The 25,237-nt window shown below is 43.4% G+C and overlaps 1 long non-coding RNA gene across 1 annotated transcript in view; it reads right to left on the bottom strand.

Moving 5' to 3' along the window:
- Nucleotides 1-22,858: 22,858 nt before the first annotated feature.
- Nucleotides 22,859-25,237, bottom strand: part of LOC129345290 (uncharacterized) — a 46,165-nt gene continuing 43,786 nt past the window's right edge. The window contains exons 6-7 of the long non-coding RNA XR_008598493.1: nt 24,416-24,489; nt 22,859-23,048 (exon numbers count right to left, since the gene is read on the bottom strand). This is a non-coding gene — a long non-coding RNA (uncharacterized LOC129345290). The remainder of the gene's footprint in view (nt 23,049-24,415; nt 24,490-25,237) is intronic.

Raw genomic sequence — 25,237 nt, forward strand, 5'->3', positions numbered from 1 at the left:
AACTGATTGATCGGCACCAGGCTGTCTGCAGTGATGAACCAAAAAATGAACCAAACGAACCGGCCTAAAAATCGTCACGGTTCATCAGAAATGCCCTCTGTCGAACAGCCCGGTTCGTGATAAACTTTGGGTCGTACTTCGGTTTGTGCCTACTTCTAGTCTCGACCCAAAAGTGGGTTGTGAAACCTTATGAAAGTAAGCCCAGGCCTTTCCAGTTTTATAGATTTGTGCATGCTCTCCTTTTTTGAAAGAGCTCACCCTACTGAGTATATTTGGACTTATGGATCACCATTCCAAAAAGTAGGAGACCACTGGATCAAGCTAGAGAAACAATTTGTCTGCCTACCTCTTTACATGTTTAAGGACTGTGTATTAGATACACATGAAGCTGCCTTCTACTAAGTATTGTCTACTCTGACTGCCCTCTGCTCTCCAGAGTCTCAGGCCAAGTTTTCTCGCATCTCCTACTACCTGTTCCTTTTAACAGGAGATGCTTCGGAATGAACCAGGAACTTTCTGTATGCCAACCAGGTTCTCTACCACTGAGCCCACCTCCAAGTAAGATCACATCTACCCACATGAAACTGCTGTATACTGAGTCAGACCATTGCCCCATCAAGACTAATATTGTCTCCTCTGATCGGTATCAGCTATCTAGGATCTCTAGAAGAGGTCTTTCTCATCACCTCCTGGTAGTAGAGAACACCCTCAAGACATAGCTTATTTATGGCAACCCCTGGTGGGGTTTTCATGGCAAGAGACGAACAGAGGTGGTTGGCCATTGCCTGCCTCTGCAATCCTGGTCTTCATTGGGGGTCTCCCTTCCAATTACTAACCAAAGCCAACCCTGCTTAGCTTTTGAGATCTGTTGACATGAGGCTCACCTGAGCTATCCAGGTCAGGGCCATTACTTCCTACCTGGTACTTTTAACTGGAGGTATTGGCTATTGAACTTTTGTGTGCAGAGCTCTAACATTGACCAATGGCTCCATCTCAGCTGGTCACCCACCGTGTCGTTCTGACACAAAATCCAACACTGGCAGGGCCTGAAGGGTTAATTCCTCCTTACTGAGTTTCCACAAGGGGCTGCATGTTCAGAGCACGCCAGACGCCATGTGCCTTCTTCGTCCAATAACTTGTCTTGTAATTGGTGTAGTGATTACTAATGTCATCGTGTTTTAGTATATATAAGCGCCACCCTCCCTCGGTCCCTCGCAGAGCCGCCAAGAAAAATTCTTTATTCACTGAGGCTCCCAAACCGGCTTGTGTCAAGTTGTGCTCCAGGCTTCGCAGATAAGGATCAGAAGGTGATTGGACACACACGCATTCTTAACATGGCTGACCAAGGCCTCTTTGGAGGCCACAAGGAACCTGTCATTATCTGTACAATGGCCTTCTTTCTTCTCTCCTTATCTTTCCCCAGATGATGCTGAGATTCTTATTAACTCATTAATGACTGAAGATGTCGTTCAGTGATGGGCAAGAGGCTAAAAAGCAAAGGACAGGCCATACTTCCTTGTTTTAATTAATGAAGCTCAAGTCCTTTTAAGATTAAAGACAAAACCCAAGCTATTTGAATTTCAACCTTGAGGATGTTGTGAGAGCAAAATATTTTTTAATAGTTAATTTTGCTGGCCTCACAAACAGCACTTCATATAACAAATATCGATTGAGCTTGGTGATGGTAAATTTAGATGCAAACAAGATGGGGGGGGGCTGTGAAATTTTGTAAGGAAATATCTAGGTGGGATGAAAAAGTGAATACAACAGTGTGAATAGGAACATGGCTAACCGGCAAAATTGATGAGCACGATAACTACAATACACACTCACACAATTTATATACATGTACTCCTCTTTTCTTCCCAATGTGGAACAAAAGTGGCTTAAGACATTGTTCATTTATCCTCACAAGAACCCTGTGAGGTAGGTCTGGCTGGGAAAAAGCAATTGGCCCAAGATCACCCAGTGACGTTTCATGACAGAGTGTGGGTTTGAATATGGATCTCCCAGACCCTAGTCCAGCACTCTAACCACTATACCATGCTGCCTCTCAAGACATTTTATCCCAAGAGACAGTGTTGTGTAGTGGTTAGTGTGTCAGATTAAGATCTGGAAGACCCAGGTTTGAATCCCCTTCAGTACTGAAGTTTGAATTATCCACAGATTCTTTCATTGTTTTCCCCTCTCCCTTTTACTTACATGCATAGATTTTAGTTAACACCATAAAGCTGTAAGCAGAACAGCATCTGAGGAGAAAATGACAGGAGGATTGCAAACAAGTTAAATTTGCCTTTTCACACAAACGCTGTATATTTTCCCCTGAACTGTACAGAGATCCTGCTAGTTATGATGATAAACAGAGATTGTAATTCCTTCTCAGGAGACGATTTTGCAAAGAATAAGAGACTGTGGAGAAGGAGGAATGTGCATAAACCTTTAGATGCCATTATGAGATGCAATGGCTGTTTTTAAAAACGTAAGAATGTTTAAACTAACTGTACCTTCACAAAATATCAGGCATTAAAGTTGTCACTAGTTTGAAAAATACTCCAATCTTTAAAAAAAATAAATTTAATGGTGGTGTAGTGGTAGTCAGACTAGGATCTGGGAGATCCAGATTCGAATCCCCAATTTGCAGTGGAAGCATGCTGGATGATATTGGGCCAGTCACAAACTCTCTACCTAACCTACCTCGCAGGGTTGTTGTGAGGATAAATGGTGGGCAGGAGAATGATGTAAGCTGCTTTGGGTCCCTGCTGGGGAGAAATACATGTATAAGTGAAGTAAATAAGTAAAAAATAAAATGAAAATTGGCTTGAATTATTTTCCAACTGCTACTTATTTAGGAAAATTGATTAGAAAGCTCAACACTAGAGGTGGGCACGAACTGGGAAAATACTGAACCGTGCAGTTTGTGGTTCATCGCATTTCATGAAACACGAACTTTCACAAACTTGCCCCGGTTTGTCAACCAGTTCATTTGGTTTGTGAAAACATCACTTCTAGGGCAGCAGAAGGCCCATTCCCACCATTGCCTAGGAAACTGATTGATCAGTGCCAGGCTGTCTGCAGTGACAAACCGAACAAACCAAATGAACCAACCTAAAGGTCATGGCAGTTTGTCAGAAATGGGCCCTGACAAACCACCAGTTCATGAACCATGATCTGGCCTGGTTCATGACCCATGAACCAGCCCAGTTTGAGATGAATTTTAGTTCGTATTTCAGTTCATGCCTGCCTCTACTCAACACCAATTACCTTTCAAAAATATAAATAACTACACTGTATGGAAGTTGCATCTGGAAATATAGGACTGGATCCAATCAAACTGAGTCCACCAGTTATATGACTGATAGGCTTTGTTAGATTTGGTACAATATGAATTGGGCAGGTTCGTGGGTTCGTGGGCAGGTTCGCTAGAAAATATTCCCTCCTGTAATTGAGGAGCAAGAGGCAAAATGGCCAGAAAAATGACGTCTGTGATGATGATTCAGAAATTTCCCTTGTCTTTGCCACAGAGTTTATGGGAAACTCCTACAGCATCACCCGGAAGTGATGTCATAAGGTAGAACTATCTTATGACATCACTTCCGGGTGAAGCTGTAAGAGTTTCCCATAAACTCTATGGCAAAGACAATATCCTCCCCAAATTTCACCCTTCTTGGGCACTGCCCTTAAAATCTCCCATCATTAGCTGAAGCAGTGCTGGCCACCCTATGCAGTATGCATCCATGAATGTCTTAATCAAAGTCATCTTTACCATAGAGTTTCCAGCAATTCCTAGAGCTACCCTCGTCACATCTGGGTTTTCTGCAGAAGTGATGTAGTGATGTCACTGACTCTGTGCCCCTCCCATATCCCTACCCCCAATCCTGCTGGACACCTGACAACCCTAACTCCTCCTGTCCTGAAGTCACTTGTTCTATTTCTGCCACAAACACTCCTTGTGCACATTGCTTGCCACTTTCAAGCATTCCTGTGTAAATGCTTGCTCTTGAAAAATACTGGATGTCTGGCAACGTTGTCCTCTTTTTCACCCCCCCACCAGCACTAAAACAGCAGACTTCTTCCCCAGGGCCCACACCATCTGCTCCCTTGGTGCCTCACTGCAGGTGCCTCCACAGAGCCCCACGCTACCTTCTCCATCAGTTGCCTTTTAGAAGCCAGTTCCTCTGAAGGAGGAGGAGAAAGCAAGGGAGGAGGTAGGTGGAGTGTGCTGTCTCTTCTGGGTTAGGAGAAGGAACAAGGTGGTATAGCTTCCATTCCTTCCCATCTGAGGCCTGAGGACACCTGCCTTTGGCATCCAGCAAGATGGTGGACAGCCTGATGGGGGCACTGGTGAGGGAGAAGTCTCACATCAGGGAATCCATAATCAAATCAAGGCTAAAAGAGATAAATGGGGGGGGGGAGAGAGAAGCTTCCAGGATCAAAGTAGAGAAAGGTGCCGAAGCTGGAAGATGATACAGTAAAAAAGACCATGACAAGTCATGATAAATGGGTCGTTATAAAATTCATGTTTAGGCTGCTCTGGTCTAGGGATAATGCCATTTGTCATAGCAACACAGGGGCACTAATGAGCCCTCATTGCATATTCATGGCTGTGGGGTGTGTGTGTGTGTACCCCCCCCCCCATCTTAAACCGATGCCTGGTAAATATCCACACCTCAAGCTGAAACTCACTTCCCTTCTCTCTCTCGCTCTTTTATTTGTGATGTAGCAGCAATTACACTGTAAAAGTGCTGCCCAAGATTGATTGCTCGGATCTGTAGTTCAATTGTAAATTAGAATACACGTCCTCCCCAGGGGATACACGGCCCCCTATTTGTGATTAAGAAAAAAGCCCCATAATAGACTAATAGCCCAAAGTTCTCTCTCTTTTACTTTCTGGCAATTAGCTTGATGAAATGGCCTCTTTCTGTGTACCCTGGAAGTGTAAACTGATATCATAATGAAGTATATGATGTTTATTTTATTATTTTCACCTTCGTGTGTACGGAGGGGGGAATGCATAAGTAATGGCTGCTTTGTCTGGTAAGTTTACTAATGTTCTAAAGTAAAACTCTCTTAAAGAGGCAATACAGCTTTGCCAGTGTCTTTAATTTAAGCCAGACATGATGGGAAGTGTTCTCTACAGAGAATGATACTTGGCCAACAGAATCCTAGGGCTGTCAGCTTCATGTTGAGAACTTCCTGGAGATTTGAGGGGTGGAGCATGGAGAGGGTGGGTTTTAGGAAGGGGAGGGACCTTAGCAGGACTTAATGCCCTAGAGTCCACCCTACAAAGCAGCCATTTTCTCTAGTGGAACAGATCTGGAGGTCAGTTGTAATTTCTAACTGCACCATAAACTGCAAACCAATCATATTGTAATTAGGTACAATTGTATTGTGATGTCATAATTGCTATAAAACCTCTGCTGCTCAAAGGAGGAGCCAGAGAGAACTATTTTGGGGGGGGTTTGTTCTCTCTCCTATAATTGCAGTTAAAGTTCTAAAGACCACTCCATTCCAGCCCTTTGTGTCTATTTAGGAAGGGCGCAGAGGGTTAGCTGTTTCAGGTATAACAACAGGGCTCATTTGGAGGGGGAACGCACAGGAACACAGTTCCAGCAGTTCCCCAAAGAGGTCACATGACTGGTGGCCTCGCCCACCTGACTCTCAGCCATTTTGGGCCCGTTTCGGTCTGGATTGGGGCCAAAATGGCCCAGATCGGGCCTCTGATGGGTGGTGAATCATTCTCCCCTCTCTCCCCTCCTCTTCTGTATTTGACCAGTTCGGATCATGCATCTGACGAAGAGAACTTGATTCTCGAAAGCTTATGCTACAATAAAATTGGTTAGTCTGAAAGGTGCTACTGGACTCTTTTTGATTTTGCATCTCTCTTCAGTAAACTGAACCTTTCCCCCCCAAAAAATTTATGCCCTTTTCTATTGCCTTACACTGGATTTTCCAGGTTAAAACTATGCAGTGGTATTTTGTGTGTCAAGAAACCACCATTATACATATATGTGCCATAAAAAATGTCATATAGTGCATTATAAATACCCCTGAGCATTGTGTATAAAAATGTGTAACACGTGCACTTGACATAAAGGCATTCACAAAATTAACCGCCGTAAGCAGGAAACCGAAACCATTGATAAAAGTATGAACAAATAAGAAAAGAAATGAAAAAGGGAGTCTTGTTCAGCCTTAGTGGGGTCGGAGGGGTGGAGAGTTTCTTCCACCCTACATTTTGATAGGGCTAAAAGTGAGTGACGCTGTATATGATATTTGCATTTCCCTCAGTGGAGGGAGATGGTTTACAGTTGCCAAACATCCATTACATTATTGGTTAGAACAAGTTCTACCACATTCTTCCAGACGACTAGTACTGAAGTATGAGAAGTCAGTAAACTTCAGAACAAATTTCTGTCTTCTACTTCGCCCACCGTGTTCTGTCCAAAGGCCAGTATGCTTTTAATTAATAGTATACTGGTGAACCTAATACAAGCAGTGATTTCTTATGTGTTTGCAATAAGCAGTTCACAATTGCTTCGTAACTTTGAGAAACTGTGTTTAGTTACAATGCATATTGAACGCAAGAATTCAGAGCTTTGTCTCAGAAGATAACGGTATAATAGCATTGTTTGTTTGCCAGATACATTCAGTCAGAAAGGAATTCTGAAAAGGTAACATACTCAAGACAATGGCTTATTCTCTTGTGTCACATATGTACAAATGTGATATGAGATGACTTTGCACTAAAAAGATGACATGCATACTGAAATTTCTAACTGCAACATAAACTGCAAACCAATCATATTGTAATTAGGTACAATTGTATTGTGATGTCATAATTGCTATAAAACCTCTGCTGCTCAAAGGAGGAGCCAGAGAGAACTATTTGGGGGGGGGGTTGTTCTCTCTCCTATAATTGCAGTTAAAGTTCTAAAGACCACTCCATCCCAGCCCTTTGTGTCTATTTAGGAAGGGCGCAGAGGGTTAGCTGTTTCAGGTATAACAACAGGGCTCATTTGGAGGGGGAACGCACAGGAACACAGTTCCAGCAGTTCCCCAAAGAGGTCACATGACTGGTGGCCTCGCCCACCTGACTCTCAGCCATTTTGGGCCCGTTTTGGTCTGGATTGGGGCCAAAATGGCCCAGATCGGGCCTCTGATGGGTGGTGAATCACTCTCCCACTCAGCAGCAGCCCAATCCTGACCATTTGGGGCCCCTTTTTGGCCATTGTTATCCCCTTTTTGCCATTTTGGGCCCAATTTCAGCCCTGAATGGCCAGGATTGGGTCCAAAACAGCCAGGATAGGTGATGTCAAGGGGTGTGGCATAGGCAAATCAGTTATGCTAATGACACACTTCTGGTGATGTCAAGGTGCGTGTCATATGCTAATGAGTTTTGCTAATGAGTTATGCTAAGAGTTCCTCCAGCTCTTTTTCTACGAAATGACCCCTGCATAACAATATCAAAAGTTTCAGGCGTAGCAATATCAAAATCATTCACCTCTCTGGTTTTTATCCCTGTTCATGTTCTTCCTCTCCTCCATTTTATACTCTCAACAACCTGGTAGATTTAGGGTACAAAATCCCCCAATCAGCTGGAGATAAGTGGGGGATTTGTATGTGGGTCTCTTCACCATGGGTCATTGCCCTTAATGTGACCTTCTAACCACTACAGCACATTGGCTGTCACCCCGTGACTTAGCCAAGGCTCACATTTGAAGAAAGGAGCCGAGGAAATGCTTTTGTCTTCTGTGAGAATATTACTATTTGAACATTTTTTAAAAAAAACATTTCTAAAGCATTCTGAGAGTTCAAGATCTTCCACATATAGTACCTCACTCATATTTATGGAAGTCTGAGATGTTGTCCTAGGGAGGTGGGGGAGGGGCTGGAAGAGAAAAAATAGGTTGACTAAAGTTTATGGCAGAGGTCAGATTTAAACTTTCTGTAGCTCAGTCTTATCGCCACAATTGGCTGCGCTACAGCTGCTTCCCTATGCTCATTTTGCTCAGGCTGTGCTTCCAAACTGGAGTGGGTTTTTTTTAAAACTTTCACACGTTGTTGTCCTCTAATTGTCCCCTTTCCAGCTTTTCCCTTGCTTTCCTCAGAGCTTACCCAAACCAGCTTTGCTACAATTTGTTTTGAAAGAAAGCAGTCCAAGCAGGTTAGCATGCTGTCTGGACTGGAAGATGCACATTTTAAACAGTCCAACCATTAGTGGCACATTTTTCTTCCTTCTGTACCTCATGGCCGCCATTTTCTCAATGCATCTCTAGAGGCTTTTTTGAGGGCTTTATTGTGTTATAGGACAATCACATTATAACAATCTATCATTGCAATCTACTAGTTCCTCTGAATTCTCAGCTTTAAAAATGTCTAGCCCTTTTCATTGCAGAGATATAAGGAGAAAGGCAGAGAAAGCTTTTGTCTCGATTTCCTGTAAAGGAAGGAAATTCACCTCTCAACCAATTGTGTAGATACTCCACTGCCATCTTGAAGCAACATCAGTGAATGCAAGAATAATCACCATGTGGATGCAGCCTAGTGCTCAAGGCAAACATACTTTTGCCAGTGAGGGTTCGATCACAGTTGAGCCTCTCTGACAACTAGTTGCTCCTCCAGAAGAGGAAACAGAACGGAGGCATTTGTTATGCAAATGAACATTCTGCTCAATGTCATTTTGTAACATTTGCTGATGGAAACAGTACAAACCTCCAGCCTGGCATGTCCCAACGTCCTACACCTCTCTGTCTCTGGGCATCACATTTCGTATAAACTTGTTCATCATTGTCTTTGTGCCTGACAGTCACAGCATTTAAAATATGTTGGGGGTGACACAATCCTTTCACCCAGTGCAGACATATATCACAAGAAGGATGTTCTCATAAACAAAGCGCTGCAGGCTGCGATCTTATCAGTCGCCTCTTCCTTCTTCCCAGCTCCCTTCAATGACAAACATGCATTTCTGCTAAACTTTGCTCCACTTTCTGTACAGGGGGCAGAGGGGGGAAAAAATACATGGTGCTGGTTTAGGAGCCACAAACTATGCTGCAAATCAGGACTGGCAGGCTGGGGTGGGGAACAGCAAGGCAGTTCTTAGGATAGTCTGAGTATACTTTTTTTAAAAGTTATCATTTCGGAGAAACTGGCTTTGGGAAGCTATCTGTGCAATCCTAAGCAAGTATACTCAAAAACTAAGTCAAGTTGAATTCAATAGGACATACTCCCTAGTATGTGTACTTACTGAATACCCTTCCCCCTTAAGGCTCGCTGGACTCCTTCCCTACTCCCTTTGAGCTATCAGGCCAAAATGTGACTTTTTGCCCGTAATTAAGGGGTTGATCTTTAAACATAATTCATTTGTTAGTTTATTCATTTATAACATTTCTGTGCTGCCTTGCAAACATCAAGGCATAGATCAAGATGGGTAGCTTGTGTGTCCGTAGCAGTAGAAAAGAGCAAGAGTCCAGTAGCACCTATAAGACTAACAAAATTGGTGGTAGGGTAGCTTTCAAGGCAATAAAACATTTAAAGAATTAAAATGCATTTAAAATGTATATGTAAAATATTCAACAATGCAATAAGAACATACAGACATGTTTTTAGAGTCTGTTTCTAGCCTGAACTGTTCTGCTCTGTTCTATGTATCCTTCCATCCTTCCATCCATCCATCTATCTATCTATCTATCCGTCTATCTGTCTGTCCATCCATCCGTCCATCCGTCCGTCCCATTTATTCCCCACCTTTCTCCAGAACAGGGACCCAAAGTGGCTTACATCATTCTCTTCTCTGCCATTTCACCCTCACAACAACCCTGTGAGGTAGGTTGGGCTGGGACCAGTCCATTTCCTATGAGGGAGAATCTGGGACTTTTTCATTTAGGAAAAAAAAAAGAAGACTAAGTGGGAGTATGACAGAGGTTTATAAAATTATGCATGGGGTGGAGAAAGTAGATAGAAGGAGCTTTCAGTCCCTCTCCCATAATACTAGAATTCAGGGGCAGCCAGAGAAATTGTTGAGAACCAGGTTCAAGACAGACAAAAGGAAATACTTTACTCAATGAGTAATTAAATTGTGGGATCCCCTGCCAGGGGAGGTAGTCATGGCCATAACCGTGCATGTCTTTAAAAAACAGATAGGCAGCTTCATGGAGGATCAGTCCATCAATGGCTACTAGCCATGGCTAATAAATAGAACTTCCATATTCAGAGGTAGTCAAACTCTGAAACCCAGCGCTAGGAGGTAACATCAGAGAAAGGCCTTGGCCTCTTTGCCCTGTTTGTTGGCCCTTAAGGGAAACTAGTTGGCCACTGTGTGCGACAGATTACTGGACTAGAGGTTCTTATGCTCTTAGCCTTTCAAAATCATTGCTTCCTTGTTTTGAGTCTCGTCAATCTGAGGACAAACGATGACTCCCAAGTTTAGTTATTGCACACTGGCTGATGGAGCTGGTGCAATGGCATGGACTCTTTATTAAGATTCTGGCTGTTCAGTGATCAGTTGGTTCCTCTGCGGTTCAAGGTATATTAATACACAGCTATTGATTCTGTGGGTGTGATAGCAAGGAATGTCCACAAACATTCCAGTTACTCAGAGAATGAAGTTGTCAGCTGCGACGAGAGACCGGGCTGTGCTGGATTCTACAGACAAATTTGGATTAAACAACACATCCTTTGGCTGCAGGTTTTTATTGAAACCTAGTCTTTTAAGATACCACAAGAGTCTTTTTTCAAGTTTTGTTTTGAAAAACAAAACATTTGTGCATGTGGATGGGCTCCTTAATTTTTTTTTTTTTTGGTTTGGCAATTTGTTCAGTTCCATTTTTTTCCCCAGCAATATAATAAAAAAGCAGCTGTTAGCAGCTTTTTTTCTCTCTAGTGGTAGCAACAAAGCTTTGCCAAAAGTTAATTCCTTACAATAAAATTAATCCCAGAGGTGTAAATATCTTCAAGATCTGCCAGGTCTTTTAAGATGTGCCAATGGCAAGAGCATGCAATTAGAATCGTTCCCCATAAGTGCAGGAGCCTTACAACGTTAATAGATCATTTTAATGGGGGCAATTTTTAAAATTTGTATTTAATTTGCATGATTACGATGCCAAGTGTGCTCCGGACAGCTGAGTCAGGGAGAGATATATTGCAGCTATGCAGTTGTGTGTGCTTTGCAGTGATCGGAGCTAGTCATTTAAAATTGGGCATGCATGGAGTTGTCCTGGAGTCATTTCATGATATAGCTCTTTCAAGTGTCTGAAGGGCTTCAGAGAAACGATGTTGCTGTAACCATTTCAATAACCTTGTGTGGTGGATCAATATCATTCCATAGTACATTTAGAGCAGGGGTGGGGAACGTCTGGCCCGCAGGCCGAATACGGCCCGCGAAATCTTTCGGTCTGGCCCGCTTCCAATGGGCCCAGCAGCTCCAGCGCCGGTGGGGAGACGCCGCGAAGAGAAACAAGCGGCAGCACTGCAGGCGAACGCAGCGGGCAGATCCCCTGATCCCACTTACCCACTTGGTGGGGGGGCGCACTGAGTGATGACATCATTTCCGGGAGTGACGTCGTCACACACGTGAGAAAGGGCACTCCCGGCACGGGACAGAACATAAGATCAAGGAAAAGGCTGTCTACCACTTTAAGGATATGGCCCACAAATGATGTTATAAATATTCCAATTGGCCCTTGGCAGAAAAAAGGTTCCCCACCCCTGGTTTAGAGGAATATGAGCATGGAATGGGTAAAATCGCCTAATAAGTTCCTAGCAGAGATAAGACTCAGTCCAAGACCTTGGAAAGATTTAGCACTACATCACTATCTCAGCTATTGAATTCTGTCAAACACTAGTGGGCAAATATCAAAAACGGAAATCAAATAGCATCGGATTCCAACTGGAGTTGTCAAAGATCTTGTAAATATTTGTGAAAGTGCTCCAAAAACATCTGGAGATGAATTGGCATGCAGATATTCCAAGGAGAGCTTTGAAAGTCTTGGAGAACAAATGTATTTCTTCTCCTGTTCATATGTACTATGAAGTATCCTTTGGGAAACTGTTCACTGTTGCAAAAGAATCCCTTAGCATCTCTTAACTCGAAAATCTCTCGATTCTTTTTAAGGGAATCTTTCTAAGCAACAAATGATTCACGTCACAATTACTCTTCCCAAATAAAACAGTCTTTTCATTTTCAAGTGATAATTGTCAACGATTATGTTCGCTGGTTAATTTTTTTTTTAATTGGTGAAAATCCAGATTGACTGTTCATTACTAAGGCTGTGCCAAATATTCTCCAAGTTTTATTTGTCACCCCAAACTCCTTATTTTAGAGGATAGAAATACATTCAAAAAATGTGCAGATATTCACTTTTTTTTCATTTTAATTCTTTTGGTGACATTGTTTCTACACTCGACTGCTTCTTTGATAATAACCTCCCCTCCTTAGGACTTGATCTTTCTTTTTCCTTTATTATCCCTCTGAGAGATCCTAAGCAATCAGGGATCACATACTGAATTCAATGAAGCCGCTCTGCTATGTTGCCCATCAGATTTAGTTGTATGATGACAACATTGAGGACAAATAAAGTCAATTAAGAGTGAAAGCAAAAAAAGTCAATGTGAATGAATATGCAGATTTTTGGAGGGACATAACAACAACAACATTTGATTTATATATCACCCTTCAGGACAACATAGCACACACTCAGAGGAGTTTACAAAGTATGTTATTATCCCCACAACAATCACCCTGTGAGGTGGGTGGGGATGAGAGAGCTCCGAGAAGCTGTGACTGACCCAAGGTCACCCAGCTGGCTTCAAGCGGAGGAGTAGGGAATCAAACCTGGTTCTCCAGATTAGAGTCCTGCCGCTCTTAACCATTACACCAATGGGAAACACTTTCAACATAACCAATAATATTTCCTTTTTAAAAAGTGAAAGCATTGGTCCAATTTACTAATAAAGATTTCCTTGGTTAGAAGTTCTTATAAACACATGCCTTTGGGGGAGGAGGTATGCCCTGTCCTTTTTCCTGAAAACAGCCGCTATCTGGTGTTTCCAAAAATAAAACCAATTGTTCAGAAGATTCATCTTTCAACAGATCTTAATAATCCTGCTCAGGTAGCGCAAAGGATGTTGAGAAACAGGAGCGTGGACTTCAAAACATTTGGCTTTCTTAAGCATTCCCATATTTTTCACTTATTAGTTACACGAGAGTCCAAAACTTAAAGAGTCCTCTAGTCTCATAAAGAAAAATATCACACTGACTTTCAAGAAATTTACATTGCTTACATTTGCACAGCCCAAGGAAACAAGAAAAGTGCTATTTTTTCCACTCTTCCTAATGTAATGGAATTTGTTCAGATGAAACACGAGAATGTTGAAAGCTGAATTTGTAGTGCAGCTTCCCTCCCTGAGGAAATGACATTTCTTCTGTCTGCAGTGGCTTTCATCTCGTACAAGATTGTTTGACTTCTGCCACACTTTCTAGACTCTCCTGCCAACAATTCTTTGGCGTTCTCGCCCTCTCCTTTCTAGTATGAGCTGCTGTTTTTCATTTCCCACCAAATAAAACCATTCTGAAGACGATTAGAAATGTGAGCTCTTGATGCCATATGCTGTATCTTTGAGGGATTCTCTAAGGAGATGCATGTTTCGAGTTGCTAGGCTGGGAATCCCATTTGATAAGGGGGAAACGCTCCAAGGTATGGTCGTTTCATTCCTCAGTATGCAGTATTCCTCAGTATGAAGTTCATACCCTCTGCATTTTTCTTAAACCATTTTTGTAACAATCTTTCCAGCCACAACATCTACCTCTGGGGGATACATGCAAGGTTATGCCTGAGTGAAAGTTTTAGAAGCCATCGTGAGATATGCTGGTTGACCAGTTGTAGGGATCGTTGTTTTTAACACAAAGGCTATGTTCCACCTGCAGTCTGAAATGGTACAGAAACAGTTTTGCATATTGCATTAGTGGCTGGTGTAAGCTAGGACATGCTCCCCATTTAGAATCTGTGTTCTGTGTGGTAAAAAGGGGCTTTCGCAGTTTTATTGATTTGTGCACATCTTGGTGTGTTTTTTTAAGTTGATCACTATAGCAAGTACATTTGGACTTGAGAGTAACCATGCAAGTCAGCATGGCATAGCGGTTAGAGCATCAGACTAGGATCTAAGAGATCCAGGTTTTAATCTTCACTCTGCCATGGAAGCTCATTGGTGTGATCTTGGGCCCATAACATGCTGAGCCTAACCTACCTCACAGGGCTGCTGTGAGGATAAAATGGAGGAGAACAATAGAAGCCAATTTGAGCCAGTTTGGTGTAGTGGTTAAGATGTGACAGGACTCTAATCTGGGGGACTCTAACTAGACATGGACATGAACCGCATTACGAACCAAAAAACCCCCACGAACCGCCTGATCATCTGTTTGTGATCCGGCGGTTTGTGAGGGTCCATGGCCAATGAACCAGCATTTGTTGGAAGCCCAGTTCATTGCGTTCGCCCCCAGTTCGTGAAGCCAGACAGTCAGGCACCATCAATCAATTCCCTTGGAAACGGAGCTGGGGGAATGCTTGAACTCTGTCTGCACTCCTTCTGTTGCCCTGGAAACCCAAATCGAAGCCCAGATTACCTTGATCGGCAGGTCTTCCTTCTAACCATGGAGCTGCAAATTGGTTACAATTGGTTACATGGGAGAAGACACCCAGGGGTGAGGGGGAGGGAGGTGTTCTGTAGCCATGGGCACTCCAATCTCATCCCTGCAAACCCTGATAGGCAGTTCTGCCGGCCAACCCCTTGTACACTGGGCCAACGTTAACTGGTGGCGCTAATTGTATCGAGTGGGAGTTTCCTGGGGGCCTCAGATTGGAGAGGGTATAACTCCAAGATCCCTATTGCAATCTTGACCAAACTTGGGTGCTGGCTGGAGGAGAGCCTCCTAAACACGCCCTGTGAATATGGGCTCTCTAAGTGCAACGGGGCCATTCCAATGCCCACGAACCACAAACTGTGAACTGGTTAGGTAATGCGAAATGTTCATTACAGTTCGTTTGTTGATGTTCATTGGTGGCACTGAACCACGAAACACAGGTTCATTAATTTTTTGGGGTTCGTGCCCATGTCTAACTCTAACCCTAACCTGACTCCTCCACTTGAAGCCAGTTGGATGACCTTGGGCTAGTCACAGCTCTCTGGAGCTCTCTCAGCCCCACCCACCTCACAGGGTGTTTGTTATGGAGATAATAATAACATACTTCGCAAACCACTCTGAGTGGGCACTAAGTTGTCCTGAAGGGCAGTATATAAACCAAATGTTGATGTTGTTGTTCATCCAAACTGACTCCTCATTAGGGAGAAAAGTGGGATGTAAATGAAGAAAATAAAATAATACATACATACCAAAAAAGTTAAGAACTACTGTTCTGGAGCCCATTCTAAATTTAAAAAATTTGCCTGCAGACTTTGATCTATCTCCTGAAGTCCTTATCCCATGTGAAATGTCTGTCTTATACTGTGTTGTTTCTGCAACATTCTCTTATTTTGTTTACTATTCAGTAAACGTTGGTTGCAGACATTACGCTGTTCTTATGTGCCATCAGATCACAATCAATGTAATGTGACCCCAGCCAGGTGGCTTTCAAGGCAAGTGGGAAGCAGAGGTGGTTTGCCATTGCCTTCCTTTGCAGAGTCATCCTTGTAGACATACTTCTTGTTCAAGTGCCAGCCCAGCGTAGATTCCGTGATCTGACAAAATCCCGCAGTACTATACCATTCCACATCCCATTCTACATCCCGCCTGGCCTCGACTAGAGCCAGAGCTTTCTCAGTCCTGGCTCCTACCTGATGGAAAGCTCTGTCTACTGAGACCAGGGCCTGGCAGGATCTACTATCTTTCCGCCGGGCCTGTAAGACAGAGTTGTTCCGCCAGGCTTATGGCTGAGGCTTGGCCTCCGCTGGCTGGCGGATACAACATCTACCCCCCTCCCTGTGAAAGCTGCCCACCACTGTTCTTAAGCTGCTGCTATATTCAATTGTACTGTTGCATTATTTGTTATTGATTGTATTGTATCAGGAAAAAGAGTGCTGCTATTTTTTATGATATTTTTGTATGATACTTTTAAATGTTTTAATATGGAATGTTTTTAATGTTGTTATCCGCCCTGAGCCTGCTCACGGGGAGGACGGAATACAAATATGATATAAATAAATAAATAAATAAATTCTGTTCTTACTGCATTGTTTTTCATTCTCACCTGCCTTAAGTGGGACAAAAGCAAACTATAAAAGAAGTAAGTAAATAAAGCAACAGATTTACTTATATTAATCCCACTACCATAGCCTCCTCTTTGCCTCTCTTCCTTCTGTCTTTTCCCCAATTTTGACTTGGGTAGATTGCAAGCTTATTGGGGCAGGAACCTGTTCTTCTTTGCTGATATAATGGTTAAAGGATGAGAAACAGAGTGAGAGAAGGGGGGTCATTCCTAATATTGTGTCACACCTCTGAGTGACCAAGAAATTGAATCCTAGTGTCAGGCTAGGATCTGTGATACTCCTGCTGTAGCACAGTGGTTCAGCTGTGAATCAGCACTCTGCTGGTTCGAATCCCATTACTGCCATGAGCTCAGCAGGTGGCCTTGGGTAAGCCACTGCTTTTAGCCCCAGCTCCCCAGCTGCATTGTGGGGTAATAATAACAGTGACTTCTTCACTGATCTGAGTAGCACACTAATCTTTCTAGAAGAACAGAACAGAAGAAGAGTGGTAAGCTGCAGTATTGCAGCCCAAGCTCTGCTCATGACCTGAGTTCGATCCTGGCAGAAGCTGGGTTCAGGTAGCCGGCTCAAGGTTGACTCAGCCTTCCATCCTTCCGAGGTCGGTAAAATGAGTACCCAGTTTCCGGGGGGTAAAGTGGAAGGCAATGGCAAACCACCCCGTAACAAAAAGTCTGTCAAGAAAATGTCGTGATGCAACGTCCCCCTGTGGGTCATTAATGACTCGGTGCTTGCACCAACAATAGCTTGCACAATAGCAAAAAGTCCAGTCGCCCCTTTAAGACTAATTTGCTTGCACAGTCTCTTTTACCTTTACCTTTACCTTGAGAGTGCAGGACTGGGCCAACCTGGGTTCTCTTCCATGGAAGCTCAAAGGATGACCTTGGGCCAGTCCTGCACTTTCAACCTAACCAACCTAACAGGATTGTTGTGAAGATAGAACAGAAGAGAGGGAAATGATGGAAGCTGCTTTGGGTCCCCACTGCAGGGCATAAATGAAGCAAATTAATCAATCAATCGAGACAGAAGGAAAAGCATTACATTTAGAAATGCTGCTTTAGGAAGGGCAAAACTTGCCCTCTACACAGATCCTAGATGGCTTGTCCTTCACGTCCCCTCTTCATGGGGGAGTGAAGTACTGTGTGCAAAATATACAGAGCAGCACTTCCACACATGTGTGTGTGCATGCAAACACACACACACATAATGTTCCAATAATATATGAGCCTTCCCTCCATATATTCATTGGTCTTTGTATCATTGGTAGTCAGGTCAACTGAGCCCGTCACTTCTGGTACCCTTCAGCAATGTTTTTGTTTTTTTGCCGCCTCCGGGGGGGGGGGGGGCGCTTATAAAAAAAGGACCTGAAACAATGGTGCCGTCACTCTTTAAGGAGGCCATCCGCTGAGATTTATCCCTGCCTTACCAAGGGTGAATGTCGGCTGGGCTGTTTTAAGCTGTAATGGTGATTAAATCATAGAACATTCGCTATTGTATGTCCCTCTGATTTTTATCTTCATCCTTTTCACATTTCTATTCACTAAGCGAAGGCATGAGGCTTAATGCTGTATTTCTGAAAGGTCCCTGGACAGATTTAGTGCTGGAAAGGAATATATATAGACAGCTGGAATGAGGTACCCTGTTTTTACTACAGTGAATGCCTTGTATTTTAATATGCTCTTCTAGCCAACGCTCAAATGCCTTCCTGGCTTGTTCCTCGTAAGGTCATTGGTGTTATTTGGATGTTTCAAGCTTCCTGGATTTGGTAGATTACTCTCTAGGGTTTGGTCAATCAACAAGGAGACCACAAAACAAAATCTGCGGCTGATTTTATCCGGAGTTGTTTGCAGTTTGGTGTGCGATTTTTGCCGATGTGCACTTTCCTATAAGAAAATGGAAAAAACCTTGTCTAAGACAATCGGATCTCTTTCTATTGCAAATTCTAGTCCACGTGGTGAAAACTTGTGAGTCATATCTGCCCAAATGTCCTCCTGAGTACAAGGGAGAGATTGAGGCACAGCCATGTCAAGAATAGATTTCACCCTTCCTACTCTCCTTCATGCTCTTCTACTGACATTGCCCCATTGACAGATGCTGTCCTCTTTTGCAAATATCTTGGTTCTGTATACCATAAAAATATCAGATGTGATAAGAACACATGAAGCTGCCTAACAATTACACGGCCCTGTCCTGGATAGCTCAGGCTAGCCTGATTTCAGAATCTTTCGGAAGCAGGGTCAGCCCTAGTCAGGGGTCATTTCGTAGAAAAATAGCTGCAGGAACTCATTAGCATAACTCATTAGCACAACTCATTAGCATATGTCACGCCCCTTGTCATCACCGGAAGTGTTATTAGCATAACTGATTTGCATATGCCACACCCCCTGACATCACCTACCCCGGCTGTTTTGGACCCAATCCTGGCCATTCAGGGCCAAAATTGGGCCCCAAAAGGTCAGGATTGGGCTGCTGCTGAGTGGGAGAGTGATCCACCACCTGTCAGATCCACCACCTGATCCTGGCCATTTCAGGACCAATCCTGTCTGTTTGGGGCCTAATCCTTGCCATTTTGGGGCCAATCAGGTCATTTTGGCACTGATCCAGGCCAAAATGTGCCAAAAATGGCTGAAAATCAGTTAGGCAGGCCACCTGACATGTGACCTCTTTGGAAAACTGCCAGAACTGCATTCCTGTGCATTCCCCCTCAAGATGAGCCCTGGCCCTAGTTAGTAATTGTATGGGAGACTACCAAGGAAGTCAAGGGTCACTACCTAGAGGAATGCGATGACAAACCACCACTTGTTAATGTCTGTTGCCTTGAAAACTGTACGGGGGTCACCATGAGTCAGCTGCAACTTGATGGCACTTTCCACCACCACCAATCCGACATGTAGTACATGTAAGCTGTTCCCCGGAAGCTCCATGTGGCTGAGTATGGATATCATAGTGTCATATGGATGTTATAAGAACTGTATAGTCCAAATTGCCAGCTATCTGGGTCATGTACAGGATTTCCCAAGGAAAGGGGACTTCAAATGTACATGCCCCAACCTGCCAGAGCCCCAGTTTGCCCTCTAGCCAGCGTGGTATTAGTGGTAGAAGTGTCAGACTAAGAGCTAAGAGACAAGAGACAAATTACACGAGGAGGAGCACGTGAAAGGAGCCGCAATGTTAGCCGGGCAGCTGAGTTTTAAAAGAGATTGGAAGGCTTTGTCAATTTCCCCTCTCTACAGAGCCAAGGAGATGCTGCTCAGAGGGTTTGTTGATTTCCTCTTTGCCTCCTTGAAGGGGAGGTGAAACTGACAGAGCCTCCTGGAGGCAAAGAATGAAATTAACAAACCCTCTGAGCAGCCATCTCCCTGGTTCTGTAGAGGGGAAATTGACAAAGCCTTCCAATCTCTTTTAAAACTCAGCTTCCCAGATAGCATTGCGACTCCCTTCACGTACTCCTCGTGGAATTCGTCTCTTGTAGCTTGGCTCTAAGATCTGGGAAGCCCAGGTTCAAATCTCTGCTGTGCCATGGAAACCTTCTGGAAGCTTGAACCTTGGCCTAACCTGCGTTACGCTGCTGTTGTTGTGAGAATAAAATGGAAGAGGGGGGAATGATGTTAGAAGAAACTTTGGATCACCAATTGGGGAGAAAGCAGAACATAAATGTCTAAACAAACAAACTTCCTGAGAGGGTTGGTTGGAGCTCAGTAGATTGCAGGAGGGGAAATTGCCACAAATTACTATCTCTTCTTCCTCAGACCTGGATAGCTCAGGTGAGCCTGATCTCATCAGATCTCAGAAGCTAAGCAGGGTTGGCCTTGGTTAGTGATTGGATGGGAGATCTCCAACAAAGACCAGGGTTGCAGAGGCAAGCAATGGCAAACCACCTTTGCTAGTCTCTTGCCATGAAAACCCCTCTAGGGGTTGCCCTAATTCAGCTATGACTTGAGGGCACTCTCCACCACCACCACCTCCTCTTAAGAAAATGTAAGTGCCTTTGTGACAGAAAGTTCATTGAGAGTATCCCCAAGTGGACTCCTCTGGTTGGCTAAGGCTCCTCCCGCAGCTGGGGAGGAGTCATGGCTCACTGGAAGAGCATCTCCTTTACATGGAGGAGGCCCCAGGTTCAGTCCCTGGAATCTCCATTTCAAAAGTATCTGGTGATTTGAAAGACCTCTGCTTGAAACTGTTGACCTCCCCAGTAGGCAATACTGACCTCGATAGACTGATGGCAGCTTTATGTGCCCATGTGTTCTTCTGTGGTTCTTTCCTTAGCAAGGCCAGGTCAAAAGTGAACCTCCTTTGAGACATCGGAACCTACCACGTTGACAATCACGTTAGGGGTTAAGAGTTGAATCACCCTTCTTATGGAGCATCCACCAACATAGACGAACAGCTTGTAGGCAGTTACTTACAATGGAAAATTCCAAAGTTGAGATTTTTCTCCATCAAATCAACATTACAGACTCATAATGCGTTCTTTAATTAGACATTGCTATTAACTGGACTGTTGCGTGATTTAAATCTAGCTGTTAATCTCCCTCACTCTACGCTGCCGTAGTTTTTATGACATCTAGTGAGTGACTCCTTTATGTAGTAATCTATCTGAAAACCACCTTATTTTTCCTCTTTCTTTTTTTTAAAGAAGAATAAAGGACAAGAGACTGAAATGAAAGCTTTTTTAAAGTCCGTCCATTAGTAATTTTCTGCTTAGTATTTGAAAAATGGCTCATTTTAATTGCTTCACAGAGGAGAAAGCTATCAAAGCTAATGTTCTTTCTTTCCAAACTTTTGTAATTATTTCTCGTGCACTCTTATTTGAAATGGCTTGAAAATATTTTCATTAAAATGTAGATTTGTCTCTCTCTCTCTCTCTCTCTCTCTCTCTTTCAAATGGACTTCTATTCCCTAGTGATTTTTTTTCACTACCAGCTTCTCAGTACGTATTGATGAAAGCCAACATTTGAAAATGGATTTGTCATTAACATTGCTAATAGTCACTGAAATTTCACCAGGTTTCAGTTTCATAAACTGTAGTGTCTTTTGAAGAAAATAAATGCCTATGGCCTGGGAATATTTATCTGTTTTCTGAGATTTCTGGAAATCCAAAGTACAAGCTTGATCCCTGTCTGTTCCGTTGTTGAACTTGGTTATTAGTTCGATATTCAGTGCAGACTTTTGTGTCATTTTCTGTCTTCCTCTTGCTTGTAGGATTTCACTACAAGCTCTTGTTTGCATAAGCAATCAACCAACTACCACTCCCATAAGGCTTTGCTACAGCCCACTGTGAGATCGCATGGCTATATCAGTACAGTTCCAAAACAATCCTGCTAGACATTCTCTGTCCTATCTCACAGTACTGCACTGCAAGCTCTTCAAAGATATTATCATTGCAATCTGAAGAACACTTTCCTAGGACTAAGCCCTGTTGAGTAGACTTCAGTAGGATTCGTCCCCCTCTAGGTTAAAAGCTGAGCAATCTGCTCAGATTGCTCTTAGAACATGGAGCCATACAAATGGGAAACATGCTTTTTTTTGTTAAGATCCTGGGATTATTCTCGAATAATCCACAGAGGTGAAATTGGGAGGGACGAAGTTGTTCCTGATTAGAGATGGGTATGAACCGAAACGCAAACCAAAGTTCATCATGAACCAGACCAGTTTGTGGTTCACAAACCAGTGGTTCGTCAGAGCCCATTTCTGACTAACCGCTACGAACTTTAGGCTGATCCATTTAGTTCATTTTTTGGTTCATCACTGCAGACAGCCTGGTGCCAATCAATCAGTTTTCTAGGCAATGGGGGGCATGGGCTTTCTGCAGACCTTCTGCTGCCCCGGAAGTGGCTTTTTACGAACCAAACAAACCGGTTCGTGAACTGGGGCAAGTTTGTGAAAGTTTGTGGTTTGTGGTTCGTGAAACACAAACGAACCACACAGTGTGATATTTTCCTTGTTCGTGCCCATTTCTACTCCTGATAAATTTGTTCAGAAGTGTTGAGAACTATTTGGGGTTCTGTTCTTCTTGTTATGGGAGCATTCCTGTTAGCAGTGAGGGCATTTTTAAAAACAAATCTAGCTTAATAAAAAGGCGTGTGGTGGGCTTCAGTAGGATTTTGAGTAGATCTGCTTATGTCTGCACTGTAGAACTAGTAGATCTCCTGGAATTACAACTGATCTCCAGGCAATGGAGATCAGTTCCCCTGGAGAAAATGGCTGCCTTGGAAGGTGGACTCTATGGCATTATACCCAGCTGAGGTCCCTTCCTTCCCCAAACCCTGCCCTCGTAGGCTCCTTCCCTCAAATTTCCAGGAATTTCCCAACCCAGAACTGGCAACCATATGTGAACCACTGGTAAGATACAGCAGGGTACCTCTTCTCTCTCTCGTCCCCATTTTCTCCCGCTTACCACCCCCCTTTCTTTTTTCTTTTCTGTTTTCTTTTGGCTCCTCAAGGAGATGTGAGGGAGTGAAGGAATTCAGAGAAGGGAATGCAGAGGACATGTTGGGATTGCGTTCTTTTTTAAAAATTATTAGGAATGCATTTTTGCCCTTAAGTGTCCTACAGCGCATCAACTTTGTCCCTGAAGCTATTTGTAGTGTTTTCCGTCAGACAGCGGCCTAGATAAGCACTTGCAATTAAGGATTCAGTTTACTTTTTAAAAGAAAAACTAGGATTGCAGCTTTATAGCTGCCAGGTGTTTATTTTATTGTGAAGTGTTGTTTGGGGATGGCTCAGTAAACTGAGGAACAATCAACATTACCACTGATTGGTCTTCTTTCTTTCGTTTTCAGTCACTTTTTCTGCTGGAATACATAAATACATGAAGCTGCTTTATTCTAATTTTTTTTTAAAAAAACAGAACGCAATTTGCATAATACCATTTATTAGGACCACATAAATGACACATATCACTGGACAAGCTTTCAAGTTCACCAGAACTTTCCATCAGGCTGTATGGTATTTTAAAAAATGTTTAAAAAGAAAGTAACCCTGTTCACATGTTATAGTGAATGCACATACAACCTGCATCTGCCTGTGTACACCTGTTTGTAAGAAAGAACCAACATGCGTTCTCTTTTCTAATAAAACTGGGCATCACTACTTGGATAAATGCAGGGCTTTTTTCTGGGAAAAGAGGTGGTGGAACTCAGTGGTGGAACTCAGGACTGCACAGTGATGTCACTTTGGGTCAGCTGGAACAAGGGGGGAGTTTTTTAAAGCTTAAATCACCCTTGGTGAAAATGGTCACATGGCCAGTGGCCCCGCCCTCGATCTCCAGACAGAGAGGAGTTTAGATTGCCCTCTGCACTGCTGGAGCGACGTGGAGGGCAATCTAAACTCCCCTCTGTCTAGAAATCAGGGGGCGGGGCCACCAGCCATGTTACCATTTTCAAGAGATGCCGGAACTCCGTTCCACCATGTTCCAGCTGAAAAAAAAGCCCTGGATAAATGTGTAGTTTCAATCACACACATTCAGCTGTGCATGCATTGAGTGCAACATAAGAATTACCCAGCACACACTGAAAGGAAAATCTAGTTATAGTGTGTTCTCTATAACTTGAGAAGAGTCTCACTGCCTCTCCAGGGTCTCAGGAAGAGGTCATTAACATCACCTACTTTCTAAAACGAGGACATGCAAGAGAATGAATTTGGAGCCTTCTACATGTCACACAGATGATTTGTCACTAAGCCGTGCCCCCCTCCTGTAATTATACTTATGTTTGAATGATATAGGAGAAGGTAGGGGGGCTTTAATATAATGCAAGTAATTGATATACTTATATCTGGTCTTTCCCTTGTGGCTCAAGGTTGCTTACAATTCCAAAAATCAGAAACATAGAAAAGATGTCAACAGAAATATCCCATTACACTTGCTCAAGAAAATATCTGCAGCTAATACCAGGGCCCTATTATTCATAAGGCAGATTAGGCTGAAGCCTAGGGGGCCCACAGAGACTAGGGTCCCATCATTTTTTTTTTTTGCTGAGGCACTGTTCTCTACACCCTAGGCCTCCAATAGTTAAAGACACTTTACACTCTGCACTATAGCAATACATGTACATATATATTTATCCATATATATACACACTCTCATAAGTATATATGAATAGAATTCTTCAGGAGACCCTCAAAATGGATAGAGGGCTATGTACTGTGGTCTAGTACCTACCGTACCAGGGTCAGGCAGTCAGCTGTAGTGGGGTGAAAGACAAGTGCCAGAGGGGGCCAGAAATACCTGAAAGCCTAGAGGAAAAGCTATGCATTAATACGGCCCTGGCTAATACCCCATTAAAAGTCCACGTAAATAAAATGTCTTTATACCACCTCCTAAACATTTCTACAGGTGAAGCCCCCTCACCTCTTCAGAGAGCTTATTGCACACATTGGGAACCACTACAGCAAAGGAGCAGTGGTGGGATAAGGCAACCAGAAGACCTGAGCTGGCACATGAGGACATATAAAGACAGCCTTTCAGCAACAACCAGCATTTTTTAATGGAACTTAAAAACAAGCTGGCAGGTTTTTAAAAGGTGAGATGTGCTCCCATTGGCTTAGGGTTGCCAGCCTCCAGGAGGGGCGTGGAGATCTTTCAGAAATGTAACTGATTCCAGACTTCTTGGCTAGACCTTGATAGTAACTGGACTGTCTCATTCTGAACCAGTTAAAACTTCCAAATTCACTTCAGAGGCCACATGTTGAGCCCTACTTATCAGTCCTCCCCTAGTAGCTTGCTAAAAGCAGTAGGTATGAACAGGGGACAACCAGCCATGGAGCTTACCAGGAAAATTCTGGGTGGGCTGCTGGTGACCAGTGGCCAGAAAGAAGCAGAATCAAACTACAAGTAAGCTAAGCAAGCTAACTCCTGCAGCACTGAAAGCCAGCTAAGCAGTAGGGTTGCCAGCCTCCAGGTGGTGGCTGGAGATCTCCCAGAATTACAACTGATCTCCGGGCAACAGAGGTCAGTTCCCCTGGAGAAAATGGCTGCTTTGGA

This window comes from Eublepharis macularius, chromosome 18 (genome assembly GCF_028583425.1).
Source record: "Eublepharis macularius isolate TG4126 chromosome 18, MPM_Emac_v1.0, whole genome shotgun sequence".
Classification (NCBI taxonomy): domain Eukaryota; kingdom Metazoa; phylum Chordata; class Lepidosauria; order Squamata; family Eublepharidae; genus Eublepharis; species Eublepharis macularius.